At 36.2% G+C, this 13,059-nt stretch overlaps 1 protein-coding gene across 1 annotated transcript in view; it reads left to right on the forward strand.

Moving 5' to 3' along the window:
* The first annotated feature begins 165 nt into the window (after positions 1-165).
* The window catches only part of LOC120419581 (potassium channel subfamily K member 18), a 102,128-nt gene continuing 89,234 nt past the window's right edge, over positions 166-13,059 (forward strand). Inside the window, exon 1 of the mRNA XM_052707462.1 lies at positions 166-318. The gene's annotated coding sequence lies outside the window, so the exon portion shown is untranslated. The remainder of the gene's footprint in view (positions 319-13,059) is intronic.

A 13,059-nucleotide genomic window follows, 5' to 3' on the forward strand; every position in this document is an offset into this window, starting at 1 on the left:
AAAGCGAAAACACCAGTGATTTGCAGAAGTAGTTCGAGAATATCTGCTCGGAAATTTTTGAATCAGAAGTGGAGAAAATTTTGGGAGAATTTGTTCGATAAAATGCTCAAAGAAGAAAATATACCATGTGCTATGCTATTAATTGTGCAAATTTTAAATCACCTTGAAAACAGATCAGTGAAGTCTCTTAAAACAAATTTTCGTTTTAGAAAATGAGTGAAACTGAGAAGATGTCATTCACACTTTAAGTGCGCTGAGCGTTTAGCAAAACATGTTTTAAGCACCGATCGTAAATCAACAAATGTCTCCATCAAAAAGGTTTGGCTAACGCATTGCTGAAGGTTGATAACTTCAATTAAAACGCTCAAGCTTATCGATCACCTTAAAAGTTTTCCTAAGAAAAAGACGATTATGAATGTTTAGGAGAAGAGGTGCAAAGAATTAAATAGTTTGTGCAAACAATTCCGCACAATGTTTATATAGCTTCAGGCAGTTTTTTCTTCTTTACTGAGGAGAGGCTAAAAAATTAAAAATTAATTAAATTATTTAAAACAAATCTTTCAAATGGTTGTGTGTATTGCAGTCATAATTGAATTTCCACTTTTGCACCTAAATTGTTTTAATTTTCAAGAATCAATCTTGAAATAATTTATAGTTGATGTAAACTCAAACAACAATCCTTGCAAAATATGCTAAATGGCATTACAACTATTTACAGCATTTTGAATTATTTTTCAAGATTTGTTGATTACTTTGTTACGTTTAAATTCAGGGCTACACAGAAAAAAAATGATGGTAATATTCATCAGGAAATGGTGACAGATTTTGTGGCAAAAAAATGATTAATTTTACCCCAGAAAATGATGAATTTTCATCAGTTTTTAATGAATATTCATCAGGTTCACATTTTTACACATTTTTATGTAATATTACTCAAAAACGTTTCTTAATCCACCATTAGGTGGTTGGTGCCTTCCTCACATTTACAAAGTAATAATGAAAATAAGTTTATGAAAAAAAAACTTAATACAGACTTTTTCAGAAAACATGCAGACTCTCATTTGAAGCAATGTGGCAACCGGGCGTTTCGCATCTGGCGCGACTCTCGCACGTAAACAAAAAGACCCGGCCTTTTGAGGTTATGCAAAAAATCACCCTTTTTTGAAGATACAAAAAAAAATTCTTAGCATAACTTTTTAAATACTTTACTAAACAGAATAAATTTTAATAGAGTCTTATGGGAAATTTTAATAGAGTCTTATGGGACCCCAAGACGAATCGAAAAAGGCTGACCAGGCCAAAATCAGTTCAGCCAGTTCTGAGAAAATCGTGTGGAAAAAAACAATTATGTCTACACACATCTCCACAGACATTTGCTCAGAATTTGATTCTGAGTCGATAGGTATACGTGAAGGTATATCTAGATGGTATATTTAAGAAGTTCAATTTTCGAGTGATTTTATAGCCTTGCCTCAGTGAGGTGAGGAAGGCAAAAAGAGGTAATATCAACCTACCAAATTTTCAACATTCCAAAACTCAACTTTTTTTCTGTGTATTTTAACGAAAGGTTTGTTACTGTATGCGTTACTTTAAAGCATTGACATATTGAATTAAAGCATTGCTATACATCTCAAATATTTTTTAAAAATGCAAAAACGAAATTATTTATCAAGTCAATTTAAAAAAATTGCAAAACATGTTAATCACTCTTTATTAATGATGTAATGGAAAACGAATTAAAGTTTCAATCTATTTTTTCGAAAAAAAAAGATTGAGGTAACACAAAAGCTCTAAGCATTTGTGATACTGTCCTTCTTCCAAAAATAATCAAATTCAAAATATCAGAGATTTGAGGAAAATATATTTTCTAATTTTTTTTTGGCTTTTATAATGTTTTATTCCTAAACTTTATTTTAAAACTTCTAAGTATTTGATTACGAATTTAAAAATAAACGTTAAACAGTAATCAAAATATGCAATTGATTGAATTGGTTTTTTCATTGATAATTTCAAAGAAATTTTGATTAAGGTAGACAAAAACTTTGGTTTGGTACTAATTTAACCAAAAGTAACGATCACCATACTATATGCAATAATGTGTAAAACTTTTTTTTCGTAGATCAGCAATTTCAATAGAAATTAAAAAAAAACGTTACTTAATCCACCCTTAGGTGGTTGGTGCCTTCCTCACATTTAGAGGGTAATGCTATCCAAAGTAGATACAAAAGGGCCGACGTTTCAGTGTTCTATCAACTTGATTCATTATTCATTCATAGTTCATAAATAACACTTAAGTGCTTATAACTTTTGATAGGGTTGTCAGACCTTCAATCTTTTGAACCCGTTGGAAAGGTCTTTTGATCAACTACCCATCGACAGGTCGCATGATAGATCCGGACAACGTTTTCATCGAAACATATGAGATCCGGCCTCTAAAAAGTGCATAAATAACACTTAAGTGCGCATAACTTTTGATAGGGTTGTCAGATCTTCAAACTTTTGAACTCGTTAGAAAGGTCTTTTGAATACAATGTACAACATGACGTGGTTTCTTACAAAAATCACCCTTTTTACAATCTTTCGGACTTTTGTTAGAATCGTTTTTAGTATAACTTTTGAAGTACTTTACTAAACTTTATAATTTTCAATAGTGACTTATGAGACCCCAAGACGGATCAAATGAGACCAATATGGTCACAATTGGTTCAGCCAGTGCCGAGATAATCCAGTGCATTTTTTTTATCAACATCCCACCACACACACAGACATTTGCTCAGAATGTGATTCTGAGTCGATAAGTATACGTTAAGGTGGGTCTGGGAGGTCGAATTAAGAATTTCGTTTTTCGAGTGATTATATAGCCTTTCCTCAGTAAGGTAAGGAAGGCAAAAAGTCGCAACTGTTGCCAGATGTTTCTTCTCAAAAACTCAGATAAGCAAACTGATCCAAAGGCATTTGGTCAGGTAGGCTCATTTATGCTGAGTGATTCTCCATAAAATTTAGCATAATTTTAAGATGAATTGGTGAACTCACGCTTACATTATTCATGAAATGGTTCCATTACAGCACCCGACGGAAAGAGTTTGTCGAAAAACCACGCTAACCAATTTGGTCGGACTTTTCCATTGAATATTAGTTTTTTCCCGCCACCTTGTTAGACTTTCATTGATGCCACAGCACACCTCCACCGGTCGGGCTAAATGAATTTCTGATGAAATTTCCTCGTAAGAAGCACTTTTTGTATTGTTTCTTTCCATCATTTGTTTGCTTTTTACACATTGCGTTAAAAAAGCGATATCCTTGTGGAGATGCGCCACAAAATCGCAAATCCCACGCTCAGCTTTATTTCTTTGCCTATTGTGTTCTTTTGCATGATTGTAAATTTGTCTCAATAATATTTTCGGAGCTTTTGAGAGTGGTTTGAGTTTAATCAAATCGAGAATCATGCAATTAAAATTTGGGTGAGTCAATTTTTCGCAAAACTAAGTTCTTTGACACATTGTAACCACAACCTAATTTTGCAAATGAGACTTTTATGACATATTAACCAATACTGCTTGTAGCTGTCACCAGCTCGCGTCGTATTCGCCGGTTTCGAGTGCTGAAAACACCTCTTAAATTTGCCCAATCGCTGTGCGCCAAAAATTTACATCCTCAATAAATTCAACCTTTTCCTTGAAATTCCGTCAGTTGGCGAAACAAGCAACAAGAGAAGGAAGAAAGTGTTTTTCCTGCTCTCTTTCTTCTTTAGCTGCGCGCGGAAAAGCGCCAAGATCCCAGGAGCAATTTTCTCTGATTTGCCGGGTAGATTCGAGTGCGTCGAAATTTACATCCCGACGACACAGCTTGCCGGTGTGATGTTTCCGCTGGGTATAAATTATCCCCTGCATGGTCATTTCGATGGTACTTCAGACTGTGAAGTTGGCTGGCCCGTTGCGGTAGTCCCGGATCATGCTGTGTGGCAACAGCAGCGGCACTATTTGACCCTCGGCAGCCAATTAGCGTCATTTTGAATTGTTTCTGTTATTGACCACATTACCCAACTAATTAGCATAAACATAAATTCACTCAGTTACTCTCTCGCGCACGCAGTGCCAGACCTCAGTTTGAACTTCGTTAAGCGGCCAGTATCTGGCGATTAGGGTAACTAGAAAATATATGTCAAAAAGCAGCAAGGGAAAGCAATGTTTGTTCACAAAAAAGGCCGTTTTTTAAAGTACTATTGGAATTATGCATAAATCACTTTCCTTAGCCGACTTTGGCTGACACCGAATCCAACAGCAACCCCTTTACAAAAATATTGAAAATTTACCATTCCGACTACGACTCTGATTGCTGAAGATTCAACTCCAACTCCAGCTCCTACAACTCCTACTCCACATTTCTGAGAGCTTCTCTAAGTTAATTTTCATTCGGGTCATCCATAAACCACGTAAACACATAAGGGGAAGGAGGGAGGATGGATTTGGTGATTGTCCACGCTCCATACAGAAAAGATTGTGGATATGTTATACATGGCCAATATGAGAAAGAACTTTGCACTTAGCTCCTAAAATTTATTTTATTCAAAAAAAAATGTAAATCATTTGCCATTTCTATGTATTCAAAACCATGAATTTTGATCCCATATGAGCAATTCTCTACGAAATCGGTCTTCTTTCTTCAATTTTAATTTTTGTATTTTTTAATCTGGCTGAAACTTTTTTGGTGCCTTAAGTATGCCCAAAGAAGCCATTTGCATCTTTAGTTTGTCCATATAATTTTCCATACAAATTTGGCAGCTGTCCATACAAAAATGAAGCATGAAAATTCAAAAATCTGTATCTTTTGAAAGAATTTTTTGATCGATTTGGTGTCTACTGCAAAGTGGATACGGACTACACTGAAAAAAATGATACACGGTTAAAAATTTTGGTGATTTAAAATTTCTCTTTTTGTTACTAAAACTTGATTTGCAAAAAAAACATTATTTTTATTTTTATATTTTTTTTATATGTTTTAGAGGACATCAAATGCCAACTTTTCAGAAATCTTTGACTGAGTTATGATTTTTTGAATCAATACAGATTTTTCAAAAAATCGAAATATTGGTCGCAAAAATTTTTCAACTTTATTTTTTGATGTAAAATCAAATTTGCAATCAAAAAGTACTTCAGTGAAATTTTGATTAAGTGCACCGTTTTCAAGTTATAACCATTTTCAGGTAGCTTTATTGAAAATAGTCGCAGTTTTTCATTTTTTTAAATTAGTGCCCATGTTTGCCCACCTTTAAAAAAATATTTTTGAAAAGCTGAGAAAATTCTCTATATATTGCTTTATTGAACTTTGTTGATACGATCCTTAGTTGCTGAGATATTGCCATGCAAAGTTTAAAAAACAGGAAAATTGATGTTATCTAAGTCTCACCCAAACAATCCACCATTTTCTAATGTCGATATCTCAGCAACAAATAGTCCGATTTACAATGTTAAAATATGAAACATTCGTGAGATTTTTTGATCTTTTCGAAAGAAATATTTAAAAAAAAATAAAATCAAGACTTACATTTCAATAGGGCGTATTATTGAATGTTTGGCCAGTTTGAAATGTTAGTCCTGATTTAAATTTTTTGAAAATATTGTTTTCGAAAAGATCGGAAAATTTCACGAATGTTTCATATTTTAACATTGCAAATCGGACCATTAGTTGCTGAGATATCGACATTAGAAAATGATGGGTTGTTTGAGTGAGACTTAGAAAACATCAATTTTCTTGTTTTTTAACCTTTGTATGGCAATATCTCAGCAACTAAGGGTCGTTTCGACAAAATTCAGAGAAGCAAAATATAGAGAATTTTCTCAGCTTTTCAAAAATATTTTTTTCAAAGGTAGGCAAACATGGGCACTAATTTAAAAAAAATGAAAAACTGCGACTATTTTCAAAAAAGTTACCTAAAAATGGCAGTAACTTGAAAACGGTGCACTTTATCAAAATTTCACTGAAGTACTTTTTGATTGCAAATTTGATTTTACATCGAAAAATGAAGTTGAAAAATTTTGCGACCAATATTTCGATTTTTTGAAAAAATCATAATTCGGTCAAAGATTTCTTGCCCATTCTGGAAATTTCTGAAAAGTTGGCATTTTATGTCCTCTTAATCATATAAAAAATAGCGTTTTTTTGCATATCAAGTTTTAGTGACAAAAAGAAAAATTAAAAATCTCCATTTTTTTACCGTGTATCACTTTTTTCAGTGTAGTCCATATCGATACCTACAACTTTACCGAAGACACCAAATAAATCAAAAAATTCTTTCAAAAGATACAGATTTTTGAATTTTCTGCCAAATTTGTATGGAAAATTTTATGAACGAACTAATGATGCTAAATGGCTTCTTTGGGCATACCGAAGGCACCAAAAAAGTTTCAGCCGGATTAAAAAATACAAAAATTAAAATTAAAGAAAAAAGACCGATTCCGTAGAGAACTGCTCTTTTAGTTTATTTAATTCCATACATAAAATCGTGATTTTTCTCGTCACATCAAAAAGCGACTACGACACAAAATAGCAAGATCACCAAGATTTGGGCTGATGCCGGCAAAAAAATTAAAAGTTTTATTTAGAAACCACATGATTCCATTAGCAAATTGGCCATTGCATTTTTTTTATTTTGTCACCCTATTGACCACCGTCTCGGGGGGCAATCATCGATCGATTCATATGCGTACGCGTATTATGTTTCACTAAACAATTTCCACGGAATATCCGGAGGCCATCATCACTTTGCTCAGCTCAGCTTAGCTCGGCGATTATTTGCTGAGTGGTGCTCAAACATCAGTTCACTCACACACGATTCACAGATAATTCAAATAACACACCGGGTGGCAGAACGATTTCCCACCACAGTCCCACCCTGGCTTCCCACGTGGTTAGCGTGGACCAGAGTGCAACCATGTGCATTAGAATATCAACACACGCACTTGCACTTACTTTGAAATTCCACCACCAATTCTTATCGATTTATGGCCTGACAAGTGCGCAATTATCCAAAACTGCCGGAGTGAAATACGCCACGTGTGTGTGTGCGTGTTCGGCAATAGAGGCATCTGGCTGCGGCCTCCATTCGGCATACCCCGGAGTATGCCCTGGTGAGGTCACTTGAAGAGTTATGGATTTCGCAACAGCACTAAATAGTGTACGCACGGTGCTAATCCGCCGATAAAGCCTTCGCCAAGGTCGGCGAGCCGGTGCGATTCCAGGGAGGCCAGAAGCGAATTCACAGGGATTATTCGCACAGAGAACGCTTAGTTGGTTGAGTAAATGATGTGCATAAGGTCGGACTAAGTGCTTGAATCTACTGGAGGATTCGCACCATATATGTATTCCATTTTAGCAGATTCAGAAGTTCTGAAAATTAGGCATCTTTCTTGACTATCGTATCGATAACACTTGATAGCAAGATGTAATTTCCAGCAAAACTTACAACAAAATCTACAAACCTGGATAAGTTGCAATATCTCACGTCAGAGTTGCCAAAAGTCCATGATTTGGGTTGTCTATTACTTTGTTTGGAATACCAAAATTTGGAATCTCTCATGCCAAATTTTTGACGGAACTTTACACCGAAAACCAAAAAACCAAAAAAAACACAATATTGAGCAATTCCAGCCCAAAACAGGAATTTTTAAGGTACTTTTTTCTCGACCCTCTCCAATTTCAATGAAAGTTTGTTAACATGTTATCCTACGTTTATGTTAGCTTTTTTTTGTACATGGATTAAGTTTCACTCGATAATGAAATTTGAGAAGGGCGTAAGTGTTTTGAATATTTTTGTAATTCAGAATTTTGATGTCGCTGTATCTCAAAGCCGTTGCATCCCTGATAAAATCGGTGTGCCTGAAGACTAATTTCCCATATAGAGAAAACTATTTGCGTTAAAGCTGACTATACCACAAATTTTTTGACACTACATGTGGTTGTTCGGATCACTGATTTATTAGGGATGGTATCAAAAAGTGGTCAAAGACTAACTTGACGGGCTTTCCGAAAAAAACGCCACGCCACTCTTATGAGATTTTTTTGATTTTTAAGCTTAAAAATCAAATTTGAAAGTGAGCCGACGATTTTTTTTCATTCAATTTTTTTGTGAAAATTGCCTAAAATGTTAAAAAAGACTCACAAAAATTTCAGGATGGAGCAACTCTACTAAAAAAATCATTGACAATTTAACATAAAAGTCTACATATTGACTATTGTCCTAAGTCGTTGTGAAGTTATAGCTGTTTTAAAAATATAAATGTTGAAAAAACATTTCAATTGGAAGTATGGGCTTACCGATATAAGCAAATTACATTGCTCTTAACTGAAAACAAAATATTGTATTCAGTGTAGTTGGAAGGTACTAACCTGGATTGTAAATTAGCATGAATCGTAAAAAACGAATTAATTTAAAAGTGGTCAAAGACAGACTTATGGATAATAAGACGAGTTTTCCGGTAAAAATGTTTAAAAATCAAAAAATCTCATAGAAAAGGCGTGTTTTTTTCTATCAGTGTATAAATTTCGGAAAGCCCGTCAAATTTCCTACAAGTTTGTCTTTGATCACTTTTTGATACGATGCAACTGTTTAGAGATACAGCGATATTTAAATTCTGAATTACAAAAATATTGAAAACACTTGACACACAAACACAATGGCTTGCATAAGCGTAGGATAACATGTCTACAAAGATTCATTGAAATCGGAGAGGGTCCGGTACAACTGATTCCCTATTTGACATGGGATTGCTCTATTCAAACATGCTAAAAATGATAATCAACGCAGAGAACAGTTTTATAGGGAACAAGCTGCCAAAATATTTATACTATTTACATATGAATAGAACTAGTGATTTAAAAATCAGGTTTACAGTCAAGTTAGATAATTTTTAACTATAATTGTACAAAATGTGCAATGACCTAAAATAAAACGGTTAGAAACGAACGATTCTCTGTGAGTTGCAAAACAGAGTTATTACAACTTGCGCAACATTAAAAACACACATTTTCCGCTAATAGCTGCAACCAAAGCTGACTGTTTGCAGCTGTTTACTTTCTATGAGTTTGCACGGATGAGCCTCTGCTAGAGTTGAACTTGGCATGTAACGAGACTGCACGCTGCAGCAGTTGATGCAGGAAAACAGTATTCCCTCCAATCAGGTCATCTCGCCTAACGAGCCGCGATCATAAAATGTTTTGGGAAAACATCAAGCAACTGTTTGTAACCCAAATGGCCCAAGACGATTTGCGACACAGGGGTGTATGTACACGAACTGCCCGATTATTAGATAGACATCGACATTTAATTAGGAACAAGGTTTACTCCCAGAGACGTGTGTACGTCCAACGTCGTTTTTTTGTGATCTTAGTCCTGCAACGAAAGAAACATATCTAGCGGTAGTAGTCGCCATCACACGGTTGGCCATTCCGAGGGACAGACAGGTCCAACCGCAGACGGACAGACATTCCGAACAAGGGACGCGCCAGTTTGATGTCTGTTTTTAGTGCCATTTACAAAAAGAGCAAGTGTTGCAAATGTCTTCTTCACCTTTTGGCATGCTTGCTGGTTTGCTGATGGGATTTTGAATGATGGTGATAATATTTCATTTCTAACATTAACTTTGAGTGGCAGTTCGACGGGGAGTAAAAATCCTGTTGTAGTTGACACACTTTTACACTCCGTTCCGACGAGGTGGACTGCCACAGAGCATTTTGGCACCCGGGTGGTAATCTGTAACCGATTTTATGGAGTTGTAGTGTAAGGAAGGGCACCCAACATTTGGCTGACTGACCTCGTCGAAGGAATCAAATGTTTTCCTCCGGCAGCAGCTAGTCGTTAAAGTGTCAGATGTGGCGCGGGTGTTTTATGACTTCTTTACTCGGCAGAAAAAGTAGGAGGTCGTTAGAACGGAGTGACTTACATGGCTGAATAAGTAAAGATACTTAGTAAGATGATTCACCTGTTGGGCGCAGAGTATTTCATTAATGGTATTTTTTGATAGATAATTTGGTTTCAGAAAACCAAAGGAAACCCAAATCTATATCCCTTGAGGCTTGAAAATACATTTTTACTTCGATATTAAATAAATGGTTTTGACACCCTGCGCTTACAAAAAAATCAAATCAAATCAAATAATTCGCTCAACAGCATTGCTTGGCGTTATCGATTGCGAGATTCCTATTCGAAACTACACAGAAAAAAAATGATGGTAATATTCATCAGGAAATGGTGACAGATTTTGTGGCAAAATTAATGATAAATTTTACCCCAGAAAATGATGAATTTTCATCAGTTTTTGATGAATATTCATCAGGTTCACATTTTTACACATTTTTATGTAATATTACTCTAAAAAGAGGTAATATTCAACCTACCAAATTTTCAACATTCCAAAATTCAACTTTTTTTTCTGTGTAGATGTCCGATGGCTTGATTGTTCAGAGCTAACGACCTAACCTTAAGGTTAGATCGAGCAAACATTTACTTCCCCGTCCGACGGAAGGCATGATCAGACAAATCTCGTCTCGAAAAAAGTCACCGGGACTGGGTGAGAGGCAATCACGCTTATCCCTACACCACGGGTCCCGGCCTTTTTTATGTTTATGTGTCAAAAAGGCTTTAGGCTCTGGAAGCCATCATGTTTGTTTTAGAAAAACATTCAAATCTTGAGTCAGAATGTATCAATCAAAATATGGTTTCTTTGGTGTTGTTTGTAGAAGCATTTTATGTGTCGTTATTATTTTTTCATTTCAATTGACTATTTCTGGACCCTGAATTCCGAACCATCATTGTCAGTCATTGCCCCGAAAGTGAAGGACATCTTTTACGACCTTAATGAGGCTTCGATATTAAATTAATGGTTTTGATGGTGAACAATATTTTTGGTTTTTGATGGTGGACAATACCTTTGGCTTCTTAGAAACGATCCTAATGCCTCCCCCACCTACCCCCCTCGTAAATAATTTCCATACAAAACAAATATGTTTTGTTTTCAGCGTGGACAATCGCAACAACAGAAATTTTACTTACTTTACGAATCTACATTTACCCAGGAGGGTAATTTTATTTTATATAAAACATTTTTTCAGGGTTCAGGGTTACTTTTTAGAGTGTAAAAATGTTCTAAATAGTTGAAAGCGGACAATTACAATAATTTTAAATTGAGATTGAAAAATAATTAAAACATAAACTATTAAGACAATACTGTTGAAAGCTTGAAAATTTCATTCTACGAAAATATACAACATTGTTTCTAAGTTCTATTGCAAAAAAAAAAAAAATAAATTGTCATGAAGGGCTTGAAGGGCCAGTCAATGAGCAATTCCCAAAGGGAATCGCGGACCGTAGATTGGGCAGCTCTGCTAAAGATAATTTCCCTGTGGTAAAAACTTTAGCATTAGAGTCAAAATCATGTTCGCTAACCTAATCGAGGTACTCTCGACTCGGATTATGTTCTCAGAAATCTGAAAAAATTGTCACACGTTTCCCGGAATTTAACACCCTCTAAAAACCTAATTGCTAGACAATCGTGCCGAAAAACCAAACAAACGCACTAATGACTATAGCCCACATCACATTGTTAAATTAATCGATTCACGTCCCACCAAACACGTAAAACACAAGTGCAGACTTTATTATTCGATGCTAAACACACTCCCGGACATCGTTTTGCGCTGTCCACCGTATGTTATGTGTTGTTATTTTTCAATTAGCCCTAATAGGATGACCGTACAAAAAAAAAACAGAAACAGAACAACTGTTGTTTATGGCAGTTTTCAATCCTCCGGATTAATGCCACAGCCACTGCTGAGGTTGAACTTTTGTGCAGGTGTGTGTGCGTTTTATTTGTGCACGCCAGAGTCATTTCACCAGACCGGGTGAAATTTATACCCCAGAAAGTTTAAACCCCGGACTCTAACCGGAGTTTGTTAAAATTGGTGTTCGTATTTTGACCCAGGTTGATTAAAAGTAAATGTTTGTGCGGTGCATCATGCCACATGACTAGATTCGACCCGAATCCTGGCGGAACAAACAAGCACGCAGCAGATATCGCAGTAGCCATCGTGTAGCAATGCATTGTCCTGGTGCGATATCAGTAGGCCATGCCATATCTGTCGAAAGCTTTGCGTCCGGAGCGTACGCACGCAGAAATCTGTGCGAGTGAAAAAGCTGAGCCGAGCTTTTCCTCGGAAAACCCAGCCTACTGTGACCGGCGCAACGGCTGAACACATTGGGACTAGTTGTACCAAAAAAGGAGAAAACATTGAAAAGCACAGACTCAAAATTAATTATCCAAGAGATGTTCCCGATCTGGGCCAGGACAATCGCCGTCACTTCACCGAGCGACAACTTTCAGCAAACGTTGAAATCCATCGCCCGACAAACTCTGGCAGTAGTAGGGGACAACCACCTATTTTCATCAGTATTTTTTGATTGGGAAATTCTGCATTTTTTTGCTAGTAGCTTCCCCCTACCAACTAGGTCCAATTTGGCCGGTTGGCCTTTTGCGACATTGCGCCGAACATAACAGAACACATTCGGACTTTGGTCCGATGGTCCGGCGTACTGACTGCTGCCTGCAATATCAAACGGAAGAGATACATGACAACCACGTTGCCTGCTGCTTGCCCTGCCTGACGGACATGTGCCCGAACAACGCAACGCAACGCATCGCGATAGAGAGTGAGAGTTTGCAAATGAAATTCAGTCGCATTTTGCTGCAAGGGATGAACGCAGGACGTCACACATTTGTGTTGTACTTTGTAATAGGCCAAATGTGATTGCGTGTCCACTTTGATGGGTTATTTGTGGAGTAATCATTGTTACTTGTGCCTCAATTGATAAGTATGTGCCAAACAAGACATATCATATTTGTTGATTCGTTTGTAGCTTGAGAAGTAGTTTTATGGAAGACCGATTTCTTGATGGCTAGGGCTAGCAATTTTCCGTGTTATATCACATAACTATAATGCAACACATGCAAGACATATTCATTAAATTATTCCTTTTTTATTGCCAAACAATTACTCAGTTCTAACCAG

This window comes from Culex pipiens, chromosome 2 (genome assembly GCF_016801865.2).
Source record: "Culex pipiens pallens isolate TS chromosome 2, TS_CPP_V2, whole genome shotgun sequence".
Taxonomy (NCBI): Eukaryota; Metazoa; Arthropoda; class Insecta; order Diptera; family Culicidae; genus Culex; species Culex pipiens.